The sequence below is a fragment of the Bos javanicus genome, chromosome 28, assembly GCF_032452875.1.
Source record: "Bos javanicus breed banteng chromosome 28, ARS-OSU_banteng_1.0, whole genome shotgun sequence".
Taxonomy (NCBI): domain Eukaryota; kingdom Metazoa; phylum Chordata; class Mammalia; order Artiodactyla; family Bovidae; genus Bos; species Bos javanicus.
The window spans coordinates 20,343,775-20,369,463 of record NC_083895.1 but is presented as its reverse complement, the minus strand read 5'-3'; the positions used below and the strand labels follow the sequence as shown (position 1 = coordinate 20,369,463).

Here is a 25,689-nt window from a genome sequence, read left to right as displayed (position 1 = left end):
ACTCACTCCACTGAGTTCAGAGCAGACACTACTAATCAATTGCTGTGCTCTTTTCTGTTGAACCCAGAATCTCTCTCAATTCAGGGCTTTAGACAGGCACTACCAATTAGTTGGAATTATGAATTGATCCTGTTTATCACCCCTAGCTTAGTGTGAATTATCAGACCTTTTCCTTTTGGATGGGAAAGTCCTGGGAGAGGATGGAAGAGGGAGTTATGGGGGATCATGAAAACTGGGAAGAGGAAGAAAAGGGGGAGATAAGAGAACTGAGTGAAGACAATGTTTGTTATTAATATTATTTGTTTCATCTTTTTTGAAACTTCCCCTTCAGTTTCTCATAGCTTCCATTATCCTTGAATTCTGTCATTCTGGGTCTTTTCCCACAGAAAAGAATTTTAGGAGAGAATTGTTCAGGATACTATAGACTGAGGTGCTGGAATAACTGGAAAGCAGACCAAGAGCTCTCTCCTTTGCCCTAAGGAAGCGGGTTTCTGTCCATGCTTATAGGATCCCTGGAGATGCCTCACTCTTCAGGATAGTCTTTGCAAGATCCTTGGAAGTCCACACCCCTCTTCTGTAACCTCTTCGGTGATGGGAACCTCATTACCTCATGAGACAGTTCATTTCATTGTTGAATGACCTAAGTGGTTAGAAAGTGGTCAGCTCACACTAAGTTGAAATCTCTCTGCTTGACAAGTCCACCCATTAGTGCTGGTTCACGGAGCATGTCTGCTTCCTTTTCCCCCATGTTAGCCTTTCAAGTTGTTTAAGATGGCTATCATCGGCCTCCCAAGTGTTCTCTTCTCTAGGCTGAAATATCTCAGTTTTTTGACTCTGCCTCAAGTGACTAGCCCTACAGCTTTTATGATCCTGAGTAACCCCCAAGTTGTCAGTGACTGTCTCATAACCACTGCTCTAAACTGAAAGATGTGTAGTCTGACTTGTACAAGTCTATAGAAAGGATGTTTGTTGAATGAAATTAATTACCCTTTTATTTATGTAACCAGAGTTGTTGTCTCTAAGATGCTGCTTCATCTTGCCTTGTAATAAGTTTGTAATCAGCTAAGACCCTTAGATTGTTTTCACATAAGCTACTACCCATCCTGTATTCAGCTGATAGGAATTTGTAAAACTGGCTACCATAGTTGCTAAACAGGAATGTGTGTTGACTACCTGTTTGGTATGATCTTGTGCCAGGCCCTGGACCAGAGAGATAATTCCTTTAGAGAATTATAATTTAAAGCTTATTTATTCAACACATGCTTATCTTTACTACTGGATTTTTAGTGGACAATTTGTCATCATCAAAATTTTATATGTTCTTAGTTTTTGTCCAATATTCTACTCTTATTTTACAGATCAGATCACTCATATAATTAACATAGACATATGCATAAGGACATTGATTACAGCATTAATTTTAATTATGAAAAATAAGCAAACTGAATTTCCAAAAGGAATCATTAGTATAGTACAGTACCTCCATAAATGGAATGTTGTGAAGTCATTAATACTATGAGTTAGATCCATCCATAATGACACAGAAAGATCTTCAAGATGTAAAGTAAAAAGTGCAAGTCATAGCAGAGTGGGTATACTATAATCTCATTTGTGTTCTAATAGACTAAATTGCATTCAAAAAGTATTTGTATTCAAATATATATTAAAAGGTAAATATGGGTTTGAAACACACACTGTCAACTATTAATGGAAGCTTCCTGTTGAAGAGTTAGAAAGTAAGGAAAAGAATAGAGAATGGATTATGTTCCCCCACACACACATATATTGAAAGTGAAAGTGTGTGTCACTCAATCACGTCTGACTTTTTCTCGACCCCATGCATTGTAGCCCACCAGGCTTCTCTGTCCAGGGGATTTCCCAGGCAAGAATACTGGAGTGGGTTGCCATTTCCTTCTCCACCCACATATATAGGTAGTATCTGAATTTTTATAAGCTTGTATTCATTTTTTCACTTGTGTGATTTTTGAAAAGTTTTCTAAAAGACAGAGGAAACAAACCCTAAGCAAATATTAGGAAAGAGAAGGAATTCAAAGATGAAGGAGGCACTGTTTCCTTCTCACAAAATAAAATTCAATAGGAGGGATAATGCAGCATATAGAAAATGATAGTCTGATGCGATGGAAAGTGGTGTGGAATTCGGATGAAGGAGAGACTCCCTTTGCCTGGAGAGGGAAGAGAAGGTCAAAAGGGAGACCTCAATGGATGACAGGGTTTTTGACAGGGTATGGCATGAGGGGGTTTTATGAAAAGGTGGGAGACTCTGAACCATCTTTGGGTAGAACATTCAGTCCATTTTCTTGACAGCGTAAGGTCTGTGTGTGGCACAGGCAGTGAAAAGTCCAGAAAGATAAGTTGAGCCTAAAACTCTGATGCCTTTCTTTTGGTAGCTTACAGGAAATACCTCTGGGCGACACTTCAGTTCGATTAATTCAACTGTGATGGGATCAGAAGGTTGAGTGATTGTCATATATTAGCATTTTTCTAGATCCTATTCAAGATTCATAGTGTTTCCCCTGAACATTCATAACTGTGTTCAGCAGCTAAATAATCTTAGAATACCTGCATACTAAATCTCTTTTTGAAGATTTGCAGTACTATTTGCAATTCCTTCTTGCCAAATTCAGACTTAAATTGAAGAAAGTAGGGAAAACCACTAGACCATTCAGGTATGACCTAAATCAAATCCCTTATGATTATACAGTGGAAGTGAGAAATAGATTTAAGGGAATAGATCTGATAGACAGAGTGCCTGATGAACTATGGAGTGAGATTTGTGACATTGTACAGGAGACAGGGAGCAAGACTATCCCCTAGAAAAAGAAATGCAAAAAAAGCAAAATGGCTGTCAGAGAAGGCCTTACAAATAGCCTGTGAAAAGAAGAGAAGCAAAAAGCAAAGGAGAAAAGGAAAGGTATAAGCATCTGAATGCAGAGTTCCAAAGAATAGCAAGAAGCGATATGAAAGCCTTCCTCAGTGATCAGTGCAAAGAAATAGAGGGAAACAATAGAATGGGAAAGGCTAGAGATCTCTTCAAGAAAACTAGAGATACCAAGGGAACATTTCATGCAAAGATGGGCTCAATAAAGGACAGAAATGGTATGGACCTAACAGAAGGAGAAGACATTAAGACGAGGTGACAAGAATACGTAGAAGAACTGTACAAAAAAGATCTTTATGACCAAGATAATCATGATGGTGTGATCACTCACCTAGAGCCAGACATCCTGGAATGTGAAGTCAAGTGAGCCTTTAGGAAGCATCACTACAAACAAAGCTAGTGGAGGTGATGGAATTCCAGTTGAGCTATTACAAATCTTACCAGATGATGCTGTGAAAGTGTTGCACTCAATATGCCAGCAAATTTGGGAAACTCAGCAGTGGCCACAGGACTGGAGAAGGTCAGTCTTCATTCCAATCCCAAAGAAAGGCAATGCCAAAGAATGCTCAAACTACTGCACAATTGCACGCATCTCACACGCTAGTAAAGTAATTCTCAAAATTCTCCAAGCCAGGCTTCAGCAATACGTGAACTGTGAACTTCCAGATGTTCAAGTTGGTTTTAGAAAAGGCAGAGGAACCAGAGATCAAATTGCCAACATCTGCTGCATCATCAAAAAAAGCAAGAGAGTTCCAGAAAAACATCTATTTCTGCTTTATTGACCATGCCAAAGCCTTTGACTGTGTGGACCACAAAAAACTGTGGAAAATTCTGAAAAAGATGGGAATACCAGATCACCTTACCTGCCTCATGAGAAATCTGTAGGCAGGTCAGGAAGCAACAATTAGAACTGGATGTGGAACAACAGACTGGTTCCAAATAGGAAAAGGAGTACGTCAAGGCATATATTGTCACCCTGCTTATTTAACTTATATGCAGAGTACATCATGAGAATCACTGGGCTGGAGGAAGCACAAGCTGGAATCAAGATTGCCGGGAGAAATATCAGTAACCTCAGATATGCGGATGACACCACCCTTATGGCAGAAAGTGAAGAAGAACTAAAGAGTCTCTTCATGAAAATGAAAGAGAAAAGTGAAAAAGTTGGCCTAAAGCTCAACATTCAGAAAACGAAGATCATGGCATCCAGTCTCATCACTTCATGGCAAATAGATAGGGAAACAATGGAAACAGTGACAGACTTTATTTTCTTGGGCTCCAAAATCATTGCAGATGGTGATTGCAGCCATGAAATTAAAAGATGCTTACTCCTTGGAAGGAAGGTTATGACCAACCTAGACATCATATTAAAAAGCAGACATTACTTTGCTAACAAAGGTCCGTCTAGTCAAGGTTATGGTTCTTCCAGTAGTCATGTATGGGTGTGAGAGTTGGACTGTAAAGAAAGCTGAGAGCTGAAGAATTGATGCTTTTCAACTGTGGTGTTGGAGAAGACTGTTGAGAGTCCCTTGGACAGCAAGGAGATCCAACCAGTCCATCTTAAAGGAGATCAGTCCTGAATATTCATTAGAAGGACTGATGTTGAACCTGAAACTCCAATACTTTGGCCACCCGATGCGAAGAGCTGACTCCTTTGAAAAGACCTTGATGATGGGAGAGATTGAAGGTGGGAGGAGAAGGGGATGACAGAGGATGAAATGGTTGGATGGCATCACTGACTCAATGGGCATGAGTTTGAGTAAAATCCAGGAGTTGGTGATGGACAGGGAGGCCTAGTGTGCTGCAGTCCATGGGGTCACAAAGAGTTGCATACAACTGAGTGACTGAACTGACCTGAAGTTGCATAGTACATGCTCTGAGAAGTCCTGCAAGAAAAAAATGTGTTTAAGTATTTGAAAAATTTTTTATTCTAGTTATAATTTACATATCATATAATTCACTAGCTTTCCTTACAAAATGCAGTATTTTGTATATTTACAGAGTTGTGTGACTGTCACTACAGGCATAGAGTTATTTTGTTTTTGTGGCTGCACTGCATGTGGGATCTTAGTTCCCCAACCAGGGATCGAACTTGGCCCCCTCTACATTGGAAGCACGGAGTCTTAACCATTGGACCACCTGGGAAGTCCTGTGTTTGTTAACCCAGGATTTCTCAAATTTGTTGAAACATGGAATATTTAATTGCAGCTTGTATTTTTCACAGGGGCATTCTGAAGGACAGCAAGTCCTTTGGAAATCTACAGTAGAATCGTAGATGTCTAAATGAGGGTAGCAGTGGAACAATGGAAAGGAAGGATGAATTCAACCATACTGGAGAAAGAAGAATAGAGAGGGCTCAGCATGTCATTTGGTTGTGGGGTCAAGACAGAGATGTGCCAAAGACTAGTCTGAGATTTTCTTACTTCTGCTATCTTCAGTCATGTCAAAAACATTAAACACCAGATTTAGCTCTCTGAATGCTTGGTCACACACCCTGAGGCCATCCTTGTTTCAGTGAAAGTCACTCAGTCATGTCCAGCTATTTACGACCCCATGGACTATACAGTCCATGGAATTCTCCAGGTCAGAATACTGGAGTGGGTAGCCTTTCCCTTCTCCAGGGGATCTTCCCAACCTAGGGATCGAACCCAGGTCTCCCACATTGCAGGCAGATTCTTTACCAGCTGAACCACAAGGGAAGCCCAAGAATACTGGAGTGGGTAGCCAACCCCTTTTTCAGCAGATCTTCCTGACCCAGGAATTGAATCGGGGTCTTCTGCATTGTAGGAGGATTCTTTACTAACTGAGCTATGAGGGAAGCCTAGCTTCAGTGGGCCCAGTGCAAATTGCTGGCCTGGAAAAAAAATTCCAATTCCTTTCATACCCCTAGCCCTCATGAAATTATTTAATTAAAAATGGGATATAACAAAACCAACAGAATGAAAAGGCAACCCACCAAATGGGAGAAAATATTTACAAATAATATATCTGATAATAGATTCATATCCAGAATATATAAAAAATTGTATAACTAAACAGACACATAAAAAATAATTGGTAAAGAACTTGAACAAACATTTCTCCAAAGAAGGTGTACAGATGGCCCATAAGCACATGAAAGGATGTTCAACATCACTAATCATCAGAGAAATGCAAATCAAAACCACAAGGAGATATTGTCTCACACCCATCATGGTGGCTATTATCAAAAAACAAAAAATTACCAATGTTGGTGAGGTTGTGGGAAATGGTATGGCATTTCTGAAAAAATCAAATATAGAATTATGATATGGTCCAGCAGTTCCATAACTCAGTTGGTAAAGAATCTGCCTGCAATGTGGGAGACCGGCGTTCAATCCTTGGGTCACGAAGATCCCCTGGAGGAGGAAATTGCAACCCACCCCGGTGTTCTTGCCTGGAGAATCCCATGGACAGAGGAGCCTGGCAGGCCACAGTCCTTGGGGTCGCAAGAGTCAGACACAACTCAGCAACTAAACCACCAGCATCACCACCAGCAGTTCCACTTCTGGATATATATCCAAAAGACCTGAAAGCAGAAACTCAGAGAGGTGTCTGTACACCCACATTCATAAGAGCATTATTCACAATAGGCAAGAGGTGGGAGCAACCCAGCTGTTCACTGAATCATGAATAGATAAATAGAATATAGTGCATGCATCCAAGGGAATATTATTCAGCTTTAAAAAGGAAGGAAATTTAGACGCACGCGACAATGTGGATAAAGATTAAAGGCATGCTAATTGAAATAAGCCAGTCACAAAAGAATGAATACTGTATGAAGTACCACTTGCATGAGGGACATAGATTAGGAAAATTCAGAGACAAAATAGAATAATGGCTTCATGAAGGGGAATGGGAAATAAATGGGTACAGAGTTTTGGTTTGGGGAGATGAAAAGTGTTTTGGAAGAGATGGAAGTGGTGATAGCGGCACAATGTGAGTTGTTATACATAATGTCACTGAACTGTACACTTACACGTGATTAAGATGGTACATTTTACATTACATGTATTTACCACAATTTTCGACTTCCCAGGTAGCACTAGTGGTAAAGAACCCACCCATCAAAGCACAAATGTGAGTTCAATTCCTGGTTGGGAAGATCCCCTGGAGAAGGAAATGGCAACCGACTCCGGTGTTCTTGCCTGGAGAATCCCATGGACACAGGAGCTTAGAGAGCTGTGGTCCATAAGGTCACAAAGAGTCAGACATGACTAACGTGACTTCACACACACACACCACAATTTTTAAGAAAAAACTGGGTGTAGCATCTTGGTTCCTGTAGTCAGAAAGATTCTAAATCTCTTTAACTAATTAGTTTATCTTTTCTACAAGTTGCTGTCACTATACAATTGGTCTGGAACTTCAAAACCTACTCTATGCGAAACATTAACAAGTACCAAAAATTTGTAAAATGCAAATGTAACACATTATCCACTGTGGAAAACGTGGAAAATATAAAAACTCAAAAATAAAATAACATCACCTATCTCTATCTGAGTTTAAGCAATCAAGTTACCTAGAGGTGGCATTTTGGTGGATTTCCTTTAAGTCTTTTTTTCTAGAGTATTTCTATTTGAATCCTCAGCTCCATTTCCCTCTCTTTTTCTCTCTCAGGGTACCAAGGACATGACAATCACTGCATAAGACAGATACTTTTGGTAGGTCCTCGTCCAATTTGTTGCCAGGCTATCTGGTTAAGACAACAATTGAATAAGTGGTTAACTTATTAATAAGTGGTTAACTTATTAATAAGTGGTTAATAGCCATTGAACAACTAGAGATAGTTTCTCTCATGAGGTGGATATGTGGAATGCTCATTGATCACCCAAACTCTGCGCTACTCTAACATATAAACACAAGAGGATTTAGAAGGGATTTGCCATGCCAGGAATTAATTAGATTACTGATTCCCAAAGTACCCTGGAACTTCCTGTGTCTTAGTGTTCATTAAACTTTATTGTGATGAGTGGTTTGATGTTCTATTTTCCACTAGAAAATAACATGGTTTTTAACAAGATAAATGCAAGTCTTTTGTTAGATATATGTATGACAGATATCTTCTTCCACTCTGTGGCCCCATCTTTTCAGTCTCTTAAAGTGTCCTTGAGAAACACAAGTTTTATTGACTATGCCAAAGCCTTTGACTCTGTGGATCACAATAAACTGTGGAAAATTCTTAAAGAGATGGGAATACCATCATTTTAACAGAGTCAAAATAATCAATATTTTTCCTTTGAGGTTAGTGCTTTTATGGATTATATAAGAATTCTGTGCCCACCCCAAGTTCATTAAAAAATTGCTTGTTACCTTTAATGTTTTACCTTTCACGTTTAGTTCTAAATATCCATTTTGAATTGACCTTTGTATATGGTGTGAAATAGAGTCACAGTTCCTTTTTGACATATGATAACTAATTGATCTAGCACCACTAATTGAAGACTATCATTTTCCCATTATATTGCAGTGATGCCTTAGTCATATGCGAATGTGTTTTTAGATCCTGTTCTGTTCCATTGATCTGTTTGCCCATCTTTCTACCAATACCACTGTTTTTCTTTCTTTTTTTTTTTTTTTAACATAGCACAGTTTTATTAATATAATAAATTTTGCTATCTGGAAATGCAGATTCTCAACATAAATTTTTCTTCAAAATTATCTTTTATGGAATGCATCTTTTATTATTTTAATTAAAGTATGTAAATAGTAAATACTGTGTTGAAAATGGCTTAATTTTTCCCATCCTCTGATAATGACTTATATGGGTATAAAATTTTAAGTTATTTTGTTTTCCATCAGCACTTTTAAGATTTATCTCCATGGTTGTGTGGCTTCTGTTACTGTTGATTAAAGTAAGTTTTATTGTAACTCACTTACAGGTATAGGTAATCTTTTTACTTTGGTTGCTGTTGGGATGGTCTCATTATCCTTGATGTTCTACAAGTTTTATTTCATGGGAACTTATGGCTCAGAGGGTAAAGTGTCTGCCTGCAGTGCAGGAGACCTGGGTTTGATCCCTGGGTCAGGAAGAATCCCTGGAGAAGGAAATGGCAACCCACTCCAGTACTCTTGCCTGGAGAATCCCAAGAATGGAGGAGCCTGGTGGCCTACAGCCCATGGGGTCGCAAAGAGTCAGACACGACTGAACAACTTCACTTTCACTTTCACTTATCCTTGTACTTGGCCACTAATACTTAAAAAAAAAAAAAAAAACTTTTAATTTTAAAAGTTTTTTATTTACAGAGTTATTGAGAAGATAATATAATTTCCATATACCCCATATCCAGTATAATTTAATGAATAATGACTATCTTACATTATTAGGGTTCATTTGTCCCCAGCAATAAACCAGTATTGGCATATTATTAGTATTATCTAAAATCCATACCTAATTCAGATTTTCTCAGATTTCCCCTAATATCCTTTTTTTCTCTGTTCCAGGATACCACATTACATTTAGTCAACTGTCTCCTTAGATTTCTTTTGGTTGTAACAATCTCAGATTTGTCTCATTTTTGATAACTTTGACAGTTCTGAAGATTACTTGTCAAGTATTTTGTAGAGTGGACCTCAGAAAGGATTAATCTGATGTTTTCTTCATAATTAGCCTGGAGTAATGTAATTTTTTTGGAAGAAGATCACACAGATAAAGTGCTATTCTCATCATATCATATTGAAGGTACATACCACCAACATGACTTAATCACTGTTGATATAGTAACCTTGATTAGCTGACTTGAGGAAGTGTTTGCAGGTTTCTCCCTTGTAAGGTTACTCTTTCTTCCTTCCTCCTTTCCACACTGTTCTCTTTGGAAGGAAGCCTCTATGTGCAGCCCACCCTAAGTAATGAGTTACGTTCCACCTCCCGGGGCAAAGTATCCACCTAAAGTATTTGGAATTCTTCTGCATGTGAGATTTGTCTATTCTCCCCCATCGGTTTATTTATTCAATAATTTATTCAACTCACATGTATTTTTAAACTTTGCATTATAAATCAATCATTTATTTTGTTCTTTGAGCTGTACCAGCTTTGGCCCTTGGAAGTGGCTCTTTCAGTTGGCTCCCTGTATATCCCTTTGATATACTTCCATCAATATATTTTTGTTGCTGTTGTTTTATTATTTTCTTACTTTCTCAAACTATAAGATACTCCATGCTTATCTTGTGTCTTTCCTGCTGCAGTCTTGGAATCAGTAATTTCATTAAGGAGCCCTGGTTCCTTTTATTGGAGAATGGTAACAGAAACCAAGATCTGGGTGTTATGGGTACTCTGCAATACACTTTTGATCTTATGTTGTCTTGCTAAAATTTGTTAATATTATCTCTTCATATAATGCTTCTCCATTATTCTTTTCATTCTTTTCTAATGGGACTTATGAACAGTTTGTTGAAGAGTCTCAATCTATCCCTCATGCGAGCCTCCTTTTTCCTTCTGTTTTGTCCTCTTTTTTTCTATATCTTCTTCATCTTTTTTGTCTGTGCTGTGTTCTGCTGAATTCTTCAGTAGCATTGGGTTAGCCAAAAAGTTCATTCAGGATTTTCCGTAAGGTGTTATGAAAAACCCAAATGAACTTTGTGGCCAACCCAACATGTTCCCCTTTAATAACACTCTCTCTGATTATCTCTAGCCCTGGTTTTTATTTTATTGTTTTATAACTTTCACTAGCATATTTTTCATTTCTAAGACTTCTGATCAGTTATTTTTTTCTCTCTTCCTACTGTATTTCATTCACTAATTTGCTGGTGGCTTCATTAAAGTTCTATTTCTTAAACTGTATCTATCTTTACATACTTAAGTATGTGGGTCAGACAGTGGGTTAGCAATTTTTTTTTTTTAAGATACACATTATATAAAATAGTAGTGAAGAGCCTTTCTCAGCCCTGGGTTTTAAGCAGAGAGCCAGTTCCTGTTCCGCATACTTAATCCTTTATATTCCCAGAAGCTGAACTTCAAAAGCCACTTCACTGTGTTGGCTGGAAACCCCAATATATTTGTTCTTATGATTTCTAAAAAAATTTATACTAAATAATACAAGTTTCTATTTTGCAATAGTAAATATAAGGTTTTCTTTTAACAATATATTTAACAATATATTTATTTATTAAAGTAAATCATTTAACAAAAAGTAAAAGTAAATAATAGTGCAGAATAAAATAAAAATGACTGAAGTTTGAGTGACCTAGCACTGAGCCACACTGAGATTCCTTGACTTAAATGCTATTGGCAGAACAAAGACTACAAGCAGGATCTCTTAATGCTCCAAGCCCTTACACTGGGCATTTTTGGCACAGTAACCTATACAGATTTTCCTGTGCAGCTGATGAATGTCTGTCACTGTTTGGCAGTTGGACATAGGTTTAGGGCATCATGTGTCCAGTGATGCTGAGGTAGTGAACACAGAAGTTATTGGTTTAAGGAACATGAAAATTACAAACTTCTCAGAGGCTTGCTTGAAGGGACCCAGCCACTCACACTGACTAGCCAAGGAGAGCCATCCCACATGGTGAGGGGTCATGGTTTTAAAGGTGGGGAATCCTGGATCCCCTTCCTGGCACAACGTCTGAGTCTGAGGTTTGGGGATAAATGACTTGTCTGCTCCAGAGGTGACTCATAGCAATTTGGAAATTCTCGGCTGCAGCCTGCACTTTAAGAAAAATTATTATTATCATCTCTGACTAATAACTAGCAAACTCAAAGTGAAAAATAACTCAGTGCAGATGAAGAGAAAGTTCTTTCTCTTAATCTTCATATTGAACTACAATGTAAAATAAAGCAAAAGCAAAGAAATGTAAATAACAAATCTTAAAATATTAACTGGGTAGTTATGCCAATTAACATGTAATTTTATCTATGCCCATCACATTTTTATCTATAATAGCATCATGGGTAACTTTTATTGCTATAGACTTCTGAAAGTTAATTAAAATCACTGAGACAGAACCAACAAAAGTCCCTGCTTTAAAAAAAAATTCATTGATATTTAAATAATCAATTTTCCATTTTGAAAATTTACTCCAAATGGAAACTTTAAAATCCACGGTCTCTGTTTTTTTCTTTCCTGTCAACTGCCTTATCATGAGACTCTCATTGCTAAACATCCCCTAGTTCTCACTGAGGCAGAGTAAAAGGCAGGGTAGGGTAGAGGCCAAGTCACTGTGTCCCCCAAGTTTCTGATTTCTGGTTCCTCAGCCTCATGCCAAAGACCCCCTGTCACAAAATGGGGTTTCTCCTGACTCTCCAAACTCAGCAACTGTAGCTCCTTCTAGATTCCTATTCCAACCAGGAGCCCTGTGGAGGTGCAAGCAGAGGTAACAAACTAGAATGCACATGTTGAAGATTCCTCATGGTTCCTTTCTAACAGGGCCTCTGGATCCCAGGGGAGCTGTCTGCACAGCTGTCTGCAGATCAAAACTGATCAGCTGATGGGGGAGCAACTGTGGAGAGTCCAGGGACCAGGGCTTGGGGTGGGTGGGGAAACCCTGTCTTTTCCTTCTTAGGGGAAACCCTAGGGGCCTGGCATATCCTTTAGGGGAAGGATCTTCTAGACTGCCAGCCCTGTGCATGACGCTCAACTTTTACTTCTATCTATCCACTTTATAAGGGCTTCCCTGGTGGCTCAGCTGGTAAAGAATCTGCCTGCAATGCGGGAGGCCTGGGTTCAATCCCTGGGTTGGGAAGATCCCCTGGAGAAGGGAAAGGCTACCCACTCCAGTATTCTGGCCTGGTGAATTCCATGAACTGTATAGTCCATGGGGTTGCAAAGAGTCGGATATGACTGAGCGACTTTCACTTTCACATCCACTTTATAAAACCAAGCCAGCACAATTCAGGACCCACTTTCTCCCCTCACAGAGCCACAGAACCACTTTTTGATGAAGCATCTGTGAAGTAATTCTCAGTGTATTCTGATGGAAAAGAAAATTTAGCTGCTGCTAAATGCAACCTCCTTCATCTTTAGTAGACTGCACAAATGCATATTTTTTTTTCCTTCCTTGATTTGGTTCAATAATCTTTGCTCAGAAAACTGAAGATGATAAATATGGCCCGGGGCCCGGTGGGCGGGGAGCAGGGAGCGGGGAGCGGGGGAAGGAGGAGGGGGAGGGTGGGGGTGGTTAAGGAAAAACAAAAAAAAGAAAAAAAAAAAAGAGAGATAAATACGTACAGAATTTCTGTTTATAGGTCTACAACTACAGTAGCCAAATATTTTATTCATCTTGAGTAAGTCCCCAGGACCCACTAATTCTACCAATTGACTGCTAGAGCAAATGTTTGGACTATATTTCCTTTGTTTTATATTGAGTATCAATCAATTGATTGATCTGTCAGTGTTTATTAGTCATTCCTCACAGCCACAACACAGTGCTAGGTGTAGGGTAGAAAGGTGTACCAAGCTATGAAGGACAGGGTCAAATCTGGAAAATGAGTGATTTTCAAGTGTTCTGCCTCATCTGATCCCCAGTACCACACCCATGACTGTCCTTCCTCTTCTTGGGACTGCAGAGCAACATTTTTCAGCATTTACAACACTTGTTTGATCATACCTATCATGACCACCTTGTAACCTTTTTCTTTGTGCACTTGCCTTACCTCTTTTCTTGGAGGTTTCAAGAGATAGGAAACCATCTAATTCATATTCCATTCTCTGTAACCTCTGGTACAGGGTGGAGCACACATTAGGTCTCAAAAATATTTAGTGGATTATTTTGCCAGCACTACCCCCCAATTCTTTTTTTTTTCTCCTTCTCTTTGCCCCTCCCCCGCCATTTCTTTTTTTTTACTTTAAGATTTTTTGATGTGGATTTTTTTTTTAAGTCTTTGTTGAATTTGTTACAGTGTTTCTTCTGCTGTATGTTTTGGCCCCAAGGCATGTGGGAGTTTTAGCACCCTGACCAGGGATAAAACCAGCACCCCCTACACTGGGCTACAAAGTCTTAACCATTGGACCTTCACGGAAGTCCCTGGCCCCCCGATTCTAACAGATGACATTTGTAAAACTGTCTGGTATTGTTCATTTCTAACATTTCTGATTCTTTTGGAACATGGTGATAAAAAAAATTGACTTCTTTCTTTGCAAATTCATTTTTAAAAATTTGTGATGTGTTTAAATAACCAGGTCCCAATTAGGCCAACCTATTCTTGATTGACTTATTCTTGATTTTAAAGAAAAGTATGTAAACTGTAGTTTCATTTCTATAGCCCAAATTAAAATACGTTATTGAAATGAAAGTAATCCGACAAGAGTGCCATTAGTGAATTCAAAGCCAAATGTTGATAATAATGGTATTTACTTATTGAAATTTAGCAGTATTCATTCAAAAACAACACGCAGCCCTAAGTACCTTGGACCAAAGAACACAGGTAGCTTTAAGTTTCTGGACTCTGGATAGAAAATTATTTCTTTTCCTCTTATTAACTGTCTCCTTTGCATTTTATTATATATCATTTTAACAGGACAGCCATTTGAAAGAGTTTGTGGAATCCTAAGATCATACCTGAAGACTGCAAAAAGATAAATCACCATTATTTACAAAAGTTAAAAAAAGATCCCAGTAGTTGCAACTCAGTTAAGCCTATTTCTAAGCATATCTCATGTATATATCTGAAAAATGATTTGTTCCATCCATTTGCAATTGCCTTGGCATGAGCAAGGCAATAAGATTCAATCAAAAAGATTTTATAGAGGAAAATCCCTGGCAGTCCAGTGGTTAGGACTGTTAGGACTCTGAGCTTTCAGTGCTGGGCGCATGGGTTCCATCCCTGGTTGGGAAACTAAGAATCCACAAGTCAAGTAGCATAACCAGAAAAACAAACAAGAAAACAGGTTTCATGGAAAACAATTCCCATCAGAATTATCTGACCTTTTCCTAGGAAGAGCAGAGCCTGATTTTTTTTCTCTGTAGAAAGAGGGAGGCCTCTTTTATGGGCCTAATCTGCTTTGCTCTGTCATGATTTGAGATGCTGCATTCCCTAGAAAAGCACAGTCCAGTATGGAGTGACGTTGAGGCTGTAGCCCTCGGGCTCCCCATAAAGCCAAAGCTGCATGGGGCCTTAGACGTCACATAAGCTAATACTCTCTTTTTACAAAAGAGGCAACTGTCACTCAGGGAGGGGAAAGGGACTGTTCTAGGCAGTGGATCCCAAACCCTACTGCTCGTTGCTTATTCATGCATTCATTCAGCAAGTGCTTATTTCACATTCCTCTGTGCTAGCACTGTTCTTGGTTTTGGGCACACTGCTGCTACAGCTAAGTCACTTCAGTCCTGTCTGACTCTGTGTGACCCCATAGACGGCAGCCCACCAGGCTCCCCCGTCCCTGGGATTCTCCAGGCACACGGTGATGGTCAAAAAATGTGTGGTCCTTACCCTCATGTGTGTTCAGCACCAAGAACAGTGCACAGTAATGGACAGGATGACTGCGGAAGGGTGGAGAAGGCCAGGAAGGGAAGGCTTGTGCTGAGATCTGAATAAGATGCCTTTTGGGCACTTTAACAGAATACCATAAACTGTGTAGTTGATAAACAACAGAAATTTTTTTGTCACAGTACTAGAGGCTAGGAAGTGCGTGATCAAGGTGCCTACACATTCAGTCTCTGGTGAAAGCCCACTTTCTTTTATTAATATTATTAATTTTTACTGGAATATAGTTGCTTTACAACGTTGTGTTCATTTCTGCTGTACAGCAAAATGAGTCAGTTACATGTATATATATATCCACTGTTTTTTAGATTTCCTGCCCATTTACGTCCCCACAGATCATTGAGCAGGGTTCCCTGTGGTAACCTGTAGGTCCTTATTATTTATCTATTTTATGCATAGTAGTGTGTATATGTCAGTTCCAATCTCCCAGTTTGTCCCTCCCCAAAAGCCCACTTTCTGACTTACAGATGGTGTATCTTTTCAGTGTCCTGACGAGGTGGAAGTGGGGCAAGGGAGCTCTCTGGGGTTTCTTTTATAAGAGCACTAATTCCATTCATGAGGACTCTGCCTTCATGACCTAAGCCCCACTCAAAGCCCTCGCCTCTTAATACCATCACTTTGAGTATTGAGTTTCAACATCTGAATTTGGATGGAGGGGGCACAAAAATTTAGTTTATAGCAGAAGAACTAGATGTGGGGTGATCAAAGCGTCAGGGCAGGAACCATTCTGGATGAAGGGAGGAGCACACAGGTTCTTGAGATGGGAAGGAGCCTAAGCTGCTGAAGAGGGGACTGAATTTAGTGAGCCTGGGGAAAGAGGAAAGAGCTGTGATTAAAGGGGAGGTCAAGGCCAAGTCATGCAAGGGCATATGGTGGGTGGTAAGGAGTAGGGATTTTTACAAATTGTAACAGGCAATCGGAGAAGGCAATGGCACCCCACTCCAGTACTCTTGCCTGGAAAATCCCGTGGATGGAGGAGCCTGGTAGGCTGCAGTCCATGGGGTCGCTAGGGGTCGGACACGACTGATCGACTTCACTTTCACTTTTCACTTTCACGCATTGGAGAAGGAAATGGCAACCCACTCCAGTGTTCTTGCCTGGAGAATCCCAGGGACGGAGGAGCCTGGTGGGCTGCCGTCTGTGGGGTCGCACAGAGTCGCACACGACTGAAGTGACTTAGCATAACTTAGCATAACAGGCAATCAGATTCTTGTCAAATTTAGCTTTTTGAAAGGGCATTTTCTTTGTTGTTGTTATTGTTTTAGTACAGATTCTTGGAACTAGGATTCTGATGACCAGATCCAAAGATGGACCAGCAGAGTTACTGGCCAGTTTCTGGGTCTTCAAGTCAGCTCCTTCCAAATGTATTGACTCCCTTGCAACCCTTCAGGGCAAGAAACAAGAGGGGAAAGCAGTGTCAGGCATTGGACAAACAAGTTGAAATGGGCCAAATTTTAGCCACAAACATAAAAGATTTTACCTAAAAATACTATTGCAATCATCTCTCAGCAGACTGTGACACAGGTTAGCTAAGTTTGGGGGGAAAAAAAAAAAAAACCATCAAAGCCTTCTTTTGATGAAGCTGGTAAATTTGTCTCCTCCCCTGGTCAGGCTGGTCACCCCAGTAAGACATACCCAACCACACTTAGCCATCCCACAGAGATGAGAATCTCTTCTGATTGCACCACAGGCTGATAATCCGGAGAGTGGTAATCAGTGAGTCAGTTGCCAATCTCACAGAAATGAGACAGATGAGGACTACAGGGGCTGGACCCAAAACTGCCTTCCGTGACCTGGAAGCCTAGGATCTGGTTGTTGATGTTGAACTTCATGCTACCAGTCTTCACCCACTGGGGATAAAATGGCATGGAGGAACAGAACAGGGTCAGTACACACCTGGGGAACAGAGATATGACCTAAATGTTACCTGGCCACCAGCCATAAAAGTGTCTCAGGGATTTCACAAGTGTTCACATGCCTGGGCCTACCCAACCAGGAGTTGAGGCTTGCAATAGACAGAGCTCCCAACATCAGCACCAGGAGACTTGGCTAGGAATGCTGGCTCTGCTTCCTTATTACCTGTGTGACCTTAGGTAAGTCATTGAGCCTCTCCGGGTCTCACTTGGCTTCTGTGGACAATAAAGAAGAGAATGTGGCCTTGCCAACATCATGGGGTTGTATTTCAAGGCCTAAAGGAAGTAACATTTATGAAAAGGGCTTGGAAAGGGTAGAGTACCAAATAAAATGTCTTGTTAGGCTTTATGATCACTGGGAAGTTTGAGGAATTAGGAAATTTATCGGAGTTGAGGTGGATGGTGAAAGGATCAAAAGGCAACAATTCTAAGGATAGGCTATAGAAATGGAGATTTTTCCATGGGAAACAGAAAAGGTTGAGAGCTATAGTTCAGCCTGTGACAGGTTCTGCTCAGACTATCATGACTAATTTCTTTCATGCCTCCAGAGGAGAAAATAAAATAAATTACATAATCAAAAGGGGGTGTTTTCTATCTCTGAAAAATGTCTTTCAAGGATATTAAACACCAGAATGTGTTACTAAAGCACGTTTGGTATTCTTTCTCTAGTGACCTTAGGAGAGATTTGTACCTGGGTATGGGTGGCCTAAGCATATTTCTGGCTGAAGACAGGGAAGAAACTACAGAGGTTTCCTTTCCTTTTTTTTTTTTTTTTAGTTCATGGAATTAAATTCATAGGAATTTTCAGGCTGTAAGCTACATAAAGACAGGGAATTCTGTTCACTGATACATCCCAAGCACCTAGCATAGTACCTGGTATATACAAAGTACTTAATAAATATTCACTGAATGGATTAACAAAACACCATGAACTTGTCCCGATATTTGAAAGCAACACAGGTCCATCCCTATACATTCGTTTGCTCTCTGCTTCACCTGTCTAAACCAGCCCCAGCCACAGAACATTGTGGGCTGGCTTTGTACATTCAGAGCAGTGGCTTCCAAGCCCAGAGATTTTGCACAGAGTGGATGAAGTCAAGCCCACTCTGGCTCAACTGGAACTACCCAGCTTTTACCTAGGATATCTACATATTGGGATTCCAGATACTGTTTTTCATTTCAGGGGTAACATTCCATCTAAGTTACTATTATAGGAGAGAGTTTTTGATGGCAAGCCCGAAATGCAGGAAAAGCAAGGAAATAGGCCTCCTTTTAAAGCGGCTTCCATTCCCAAGATTTCTGAGTAACAGATGAAGGGACTAAAGTGGTCAACCTGGTCATGTCTTTGGTGTTGTTTGTTTCATAAAAGCCAAACAGAGAGAAGAAAGAATCTAAATTGTTTTCATTTTCCTCTTTTTGAAGTTTCCACGGGCTGTTGATTAAATAATCATATTTTTAAAAAAGCAATCTTTCAAATTTGAAAAGGCTGGGAGTTGCCAGATCCCTGGGGAGGCTCTGATTGTATGCTTACAAGGCCATTGATTGGAATTGTTCCGCTACCCAGTGGTGAATGCATTGTGACCACAATATTCTCTCAGGTACAACAGCTTTTGAGCAGAAACATGCTTTCTAGTTAATTATTAGGATCCAGGAAGGAGTGTGACCCCGTGTCTAGGCCTATTATTAGCAGGAGAAGTAGAAGCAGAACTGCCAAGCAAGGACTTTTTCCAAAGGCCCCAGTATGCCAGTAGACTCCTTCTCCAACCCCATCTCCAGATGAAAAGGAGAACACGGGTCTGGACCACCCTTCAATGTGAGGAGGGATAAAGAGACCTCTTTGAAGGGCTTTAGGACTAGTCAGCAAGCAAAAAGGTTAGAAATTCAGTTCAATACCTGGAATCACAAACATCACCTTCTATTACATCCTGATCTATATTCATCTCTGACAACTGAAGCTCCAGCATCCCAAACTATCACCCGGGGAGGCAACAATTAGATGTGAAGTGAATGTTCCGCTTTTGAGAACACATCTTTAGTCCTTTTCCTTTGATTGACCACAATTCTCTGGCTGAGGGCAGTTGAGGAAGACAAGTCCAGTCCCAGTGTTAACAAGTGCAGAGAAGTTAAGTGGCTTGCCTAGTTCACGGGCTAAGGTACGTACTAGCAGTCCAAGTGTTGGAGTCAGATTGCTTGGGGTCACGTCTTAGCACTTTTGCTTAATTAGCTCTGTGGTGTGGGCTTTGGTGACTGAGTTTCCTCATTTGCAAAGTGAAGAGAGTAATGATATCTGCTTCCTGGGGTGGTTGGTAGACTAATAGATAAGGGAACATAGTCAGCAGAGTGCTGAGTACCCTTACAAGTGAAAAGTGAGAGTGTTAGTCACCCAGTCATATCTGACTCTTTACCACCCAGAGGATGGTACCACCCAGAGGATCCTCTGTCCAAGGGATTTCCCAGGAAAGAATACTGGAGTGGGTAGCCATTCCCTTCTCCAGGGAATCTTCCCGATTCAGGGATCAAACTCGTGTCTCCTGCATTGTGGACAGATTCTTTACCATCTGAGTGACCAAATGCTCAATAAATATTAAGAATTATTATTATTACTATTGAGAATATTATTATTTTGGAGAGACATCATTGAGCCCACCCTAGTCTGGTGCTTTTCCCACTAACAGTGCTGCACTCAGCACAGCTGCTGGCATTCCCCTTTAACCAATGCTTTCCCTCCACCCCTACCACTTTTCTCACTCAAAACAGTGCGAACGTAAACTCTTTTTAAACATTGTGGACTTTTTGACTGTTATTTAAAATTCTGGGCAGGAATGAGGGGACCTGATGGTTCTACATCTTTGTGGCACATAGTTAAGACATATCATCAGATATGGGGAAAGGCTGCCACCAGAGGCTTGAGCGGTAGAGTGGAGCACACTCAGCTGGTCTCTCCCAGCATCAACCACCAACCATCAGTCAGTTGGCAAGGGCAGAACCGGTAAGGGAGTCTTGGGGTTCCTTGCCCTTAGTCCTTTCCATTCACCAGTGACTTGTGTTACTTTGCATCGGTGACCAGTTGTATGAGGAAGCGAGGAGTCAGGAAGGAGGGCCGGATGCCTTGAACAGGGCTCAGGGTAGATGTCTCTGAAGTGGTTCTCACTGCTGGCTGGCTGCCACCACATCAGTGGCACCCCCTAAGCTTACATTAGAGCGTGGTGCTCAGAACTGGATGATTTAAGTCTCCAACAAAGAGCATACCTGAGGACAAACCCTTCAGAGGATGTTTTCTGAGGTCCATATCTTTATTCTGCAATCCAACAGCTTCTGGGGAAAACATCTGTGGACTGGGTAGAAATAGTTACTTAGGAGTTCTCGGATAAGACAGAGTATGAAAATCTCAGAAGGCCAGGTTTCATTCCCTTTCCCTGCTGGGAAGGTGTACTTTGAGTTTCTCTCCAGAACTCTGCTTACTGGAGCACAGACAGGAGAACACCATTCAAGGTCCCTGCCTTCAGGGAATTTATAAAGGATTTGAAAAAGTAACAGCATAGAAAATAAGTGAGACAACAGCACCAGGCAGGTCCCCTACACAGGTGACAGCAAGGCTAAGAATGTCTCTTTTCGAGCCCTATCTCCAGATTTTGGAGGTCATTCACTAATCCACTCTTCCAAAAACTATAATTTCTATTCCACATTTCCAAACTTCCTTGAAAAAGCAACACTATTACTGTTATGTATTTTGATATTTTTGGGAGAGAAGGGGGGGGTGTTGTGTCAATTCAATTTTTGAAATGTGGAACTTGGCTTTCCAAGTTTAGATGACGTTTTCCAGAAGGGTAGAGGTTGTTATGAGTTCCATGCAAATCTGTGCTGCTTTCTGGATTAGCTTTTCTCATCATTATTTTTGGAAGTGGAAACTCAGAATTTAAGAATAAATATTACCAACAACTCACATATCAATATTTGTAGTGTAGCTACTCTTATGCTTTATCAGCTTTATCTTAGTTATCTGTAGGCTGCTCTGTACCACATGATGTATCAATACTTGAAAGATGTGGGCTCTGGCAATGGAGAGAACAGAGTTCATATTCTGGCTCTGCCACTTCCTTACTTGGTGAATTTAGGTATCTCCTCTGAGCCTTAGTTCCCTGATCTGTAAAACAGGAATAAATAGCCTTAATTTTCAAGGTGGTTGTGAGGAATAAAGCAGTGAACTGAGAAAAACACTGCACCGTGTCTGTTTGCCAAATGGGTGTTCCATAATAGTGATAATTTAATAGCTAACAGTATGCGCTGTGCTTCGTATATATCACTGTATTTAATCCTTAGTACACTCATGAGGCAGCACCAATGACAAAGAACTCACCTGCCAATGCAGGGGACATAAGAGACATGGGTTCGATCCTGGGGTCGGGAAGATCCCCTGGAGGAGGGCAAGGCAACCCACTCCAGGATTCTTGCCTGGAGAATCCCCATGGACAGAGGAACCTGGGGGGGCTATAGTCCATAGGGTCTCACAGAGTCAGACATGACTGAAGTGACTTAGCACATAGCACGAACACACGCCCATGATATATAGAGATATTTTATATATGTATATATACATATATACGTGATCATTTTGTCCACTTTATAGTTGAGGAAACTGAGGCACAGAGAAATTATATAACTTAGTTAAGAACAAACAGCCGGGTACTGTCAGAGTTAGACTTTGAGCCCATGATCTATGATCTGAACCCAGACCAGATGGGTCTCCAGAGCTTGTAATATCAAGATTATTCAGTTGAAATATGAAATGTTTGGGGCCTTATCTCTTTTTTTTTTCCTTTTAGGAATTAATAAATTTATTTGGTTGCTTCAGGTCTTTACTGCAGCATGTAGAATCTTTAATTGCAGCCTGCGAACTCTTAGCGGCAGCATGTGAGACCTAGTTCCCTGGCCAGATCATATCTTGGCTCCCTGCGTTGGGAGCAGTGCAGAGTCTTAGCCACTGGACCACCAGGGAAGCCCTTCTTTTTTATTTAAATACTGGAAAACTGCTCTGACAACTAGATGCACTGATTTGCCCTGTCCTTTTCTCAGTGCAGAAAGAAAGCTTCCATAGTACATCTGGCATCATTTGGAAAAACAAAAATTGCTTCCTGTAACCTGGTAATGTAAGCAGACTAGTTATATGTGCTTAAAAAATCCAGGAATTTCCCTTCCAAGGGTTTTAGAAGGGTTTTAGAAGCTGTGAGTCAGAAATTATAGATGAAGATTAAATATAAATTTCTCTTTAAAAATTCCAGGAATTTCCTATAGTGAACTTCATTTTTTGTACAATTAGATATATAAGCTGAAAGATTTTAAACTTAAAGGCATAAAAAAGTGTGACTTGGGATGGAAATTTTGCTTCGAGCCTTAATGACCAGATTGACAGACTATCACTTATTAACCTGGACCCTAGGTTGATATGCAGCTTGTCATAATGGTGATAAATAATGCACTGATTTACCTTTTATTCTTTGCCAGCAATGGTAAAGTGATCTGTAGATTTGACATGATGTGTTTCTACTAGAAAGACTGCACTTCTCCACTCTATTCATTTTAAATGGGACAAAATTCACATTGTCTGTCATTTCAGTATGGAGAAATAGACAACTAAGGAACGTTATTTCATTAAGACTGTCACTGAAACAGAATGCTGATGCCAATAAGAATTTCTGTATATGTTCTCTCTTCTTGATGAAATCTTGTTGGCATGCTTCAGAAGCTGAGTGGTAAAAAAAAAAAAAAAAAAAAAAAAAAACCTCAAAGGTAAAAAGTATAATGCCATTGTCATTATCCGGAAAAGATAATGGCAGAGGAAAAGGAGAGTCATACAAGTTAAAGTCTTTTGAAGGGTGGGAGAAGGGTAGGGACTTTCAAGGAGCCTGGCTGGATTGGCCACCCTCCGTTCCAGTGCACTAGGCAAGGAAGGCAGCCTGGAGGTTTCCACCCACGTTGAACTTTCTTTATTCCACAAATGCACTTTGCTTCCCTGCACGTCTGGGTCTTTTTCATACTGACTCTTTCTCCCTGAAATACTCTATCCACGGACCTTCCCCTAAGCCTCGCACATTCTTCAGATCTCTGCTTAGAGAAGCCGACCTAGATTGAATCAGATCCTTTGTCCTTTTTTCTTCACTGGGGTCAAACGTTGTCATTGTTTACAATTGTATATCTGTGTGATTGACTGCAAGCTCCAAGGGGCTGGGAACTAGGCTTAGTTTTAGGGATCTGTAGCCTTTGGCATACCGCCTGACACATAGAAGATGCTAGAGAAATACCTGTTGACTTAACGACAAGCGTGCGTGCTAAGTTGCTTCAGTCTAAAGTTCACCTTAAAGGAACCTCTGCTTAGGCCAGTGCTGTTGCTACTACAAAACAGGATCATAGGGGTCTTACTTCCCCATCCAGATTGTTTGTACCGATGACACATGAATTTGGCTACACGTTGGACTGGTGTGAAGCAAAGATTCTCTCAGGCTTCACAACAACTTTGGCATAATCTCGGTTTGGCTTACAGTCCCTGAGATTACCAGATTCATAGTGAGATGCTGAATGCAGGAAGGCACTTAGCAGTTTTCTCAGCACAGAGGGGCACCTTTAAGAAAGGCTTGGCTGGATGGCAGAGTTGGCAATTAGTCTGTTCATCACTGAGGTTCACAGAGCTATGCTTTTTGAGTTCAGGATTCACACCCTTGTGTGTGTCCATAATTAAAGGCAATTCTGTTTCACTCCAGTGTCAGTGTTAGAATGGAAGTGAGTGAAAATGACATGACAATAGGGATAGCCTATAAAAATGTTTACAAATATTTCTTAATAAATCAAAATACAAATGTTAACAAGTTATTTGTGACATGCCTCATGGCTGATTGAGTGATTCTCAAGTCCACACTGTGGAAAAAAGCTGAAAACCACTCAGTGCGTAGACGTCGAGGGCCAGCCAGGACCCTGTGTGCCTCCCTTCCTCCTCAGCCCCATCACAGGGCAGGCCTAAGGGGCGCCTCTGCTTCCTTCCTCTTGTACTCCCTGGGTCTGGAATCAGGACAAAGCAAATCAGAATCTGGCATCAATTTGCTACTCTTTATAATAACACTGATCCATCTTGGAGCATTCCATTTACTTGAGCTTTTTGACAATTTTAAAGAAAAGAATTTATTTGTTCAGCTTTTGATCAGAATAAACTCAACTGCTTACAAGTAGAGACCACAGTACATCTCTGTATTCAACTGACACCTTCCCCCTTATTCCTTTCCTAGGCACAATATCTTACTCTGTAAACACCTTTAGGATTTTGTCTCTACCTTTCTTTTTTTTCCCCCTCTCTCTCACTTCTTCTTCACTCCAGGAAGGATACTGTGGGATTGGCTTCTCTTATTACAGGGCCTATTAGTATGCTAGCTTTGTGGGAACCTGGTCACTTCATTCATAACACGGCCTAGGAAAGCCCAAGAACTCAAATTCTTCCTTCAATCTGGGGAGAGGGGTATGTCCATGACAGTACCTTGTCCCATGTTCTTGAAATCCCTGACTTCAGCTTTCCTCTTTTCCTCAGAAATGCCAAAGGAAGAAGATGAAGCTGTCGAAAGTGACCTGTTTCTTTCCTGATGGGCTGAACCAGGCTCCCAGTCCTCGAAGAGCCGTTCTCTTTCTGGAACTGGGTTTTCCCATATGAATAATGTAGCATCCAGAGCATTGTACTTAGAGTCGGAAGACCCGGTTGCAAGTTTGGACACCACAACTTATCAGCTGCGCTACCTAGGCAAGTTACTTTAGCTTTCCGAATTTATTACCCATCCTCAGGATGGCTGCCTTGAGATGAGTGTGCCTGGACTTTATTCCATTATTACTCTTAAAAGGTGGTGAGGGAGGCAGAGGGAGAGAGAGGAAGAGAAGGACAGAGGGAGAGAGGGAGAGAGAGTGAGAGAGAGAATCTACTGACCCGTTTCCAGCGGAGGTTCAGGAAAGGCCTCCCAGGACTGGCCCCAGGCACCTTTCCCCGGAGCCTGCAAAGCCTCCTTGCCGCTGTTGTTTGCCCCTGCCCCCAACCAACCCCTGGCGCAAGGCTGGCTTGACGTGGCGCAGCTCATAAGGAGGTGTGAGTTGTTGGAAAACTGCGAATAATTCCAGTGTCGGTCACTCCCATTTACTCTAACGAGCTTCTCTGACGGGCCGGGCAAGCCCGCCTCTCCTCGCTGGGGTCCCATCCCCCATCTGACCCCCACTCAGCCTCCTCCTTTGGGAAGGGTAGCCGCTGAAGACTGCGCGGCTCACCCCTTCCCGAGCAGCCCCCGGCCTGCGTCCTGCCCTCTGCGCCCAGTTCGCCCGGCACTCGCACTCGGACGTCCAGGAGCTCCCCCTCGGGGCGGCGCGCGGTGGCCGCCCGCGGGGTTGGCAGCGGCGCCCACCGCGGGGCGGCCCCG

The 25,689-nt window shown here is 41.1% G+C and overlaps 2 long non-coding RNA genes across 2 annotated transcripts in view; one reads left to right on the top strand and one right to left on the bottom strand.

Moving 5' to 3' along the window:
- The window catches only part of LOC133240393 (uncharacterized), an 80,988-nt gene extending 55,975 nt beyond the window's left edge, over positions 1-25,013 (top strand). Inside the window, exon 3 of the long non-coding RNA XR_009734218.1 lies at positions 24,822-25,013. This is a non-coding gene — a long non-coding RNA (uncharacterized LOC133240393). The remainder of the gene's footprint in view (positions 1-24,821) is intronic.
- Positions 16,540-25,637, bottom strand: LOC133240391 (uncharacterized). The gene is made up of 3 exons (XR_009734216.1): positions 25,209-25,637; positions 20,501-20,586; positions 16,540-16,722 (listed from the first exon to the last, which is right to left on the bottom strand). It is a non-coding gene; the product is annotated as an uncharacterized LOC133240391 (long non-coding RNA).
- Between the last annotated feature and the right edge of the window lie 52 nt (positions 25,638-25,689).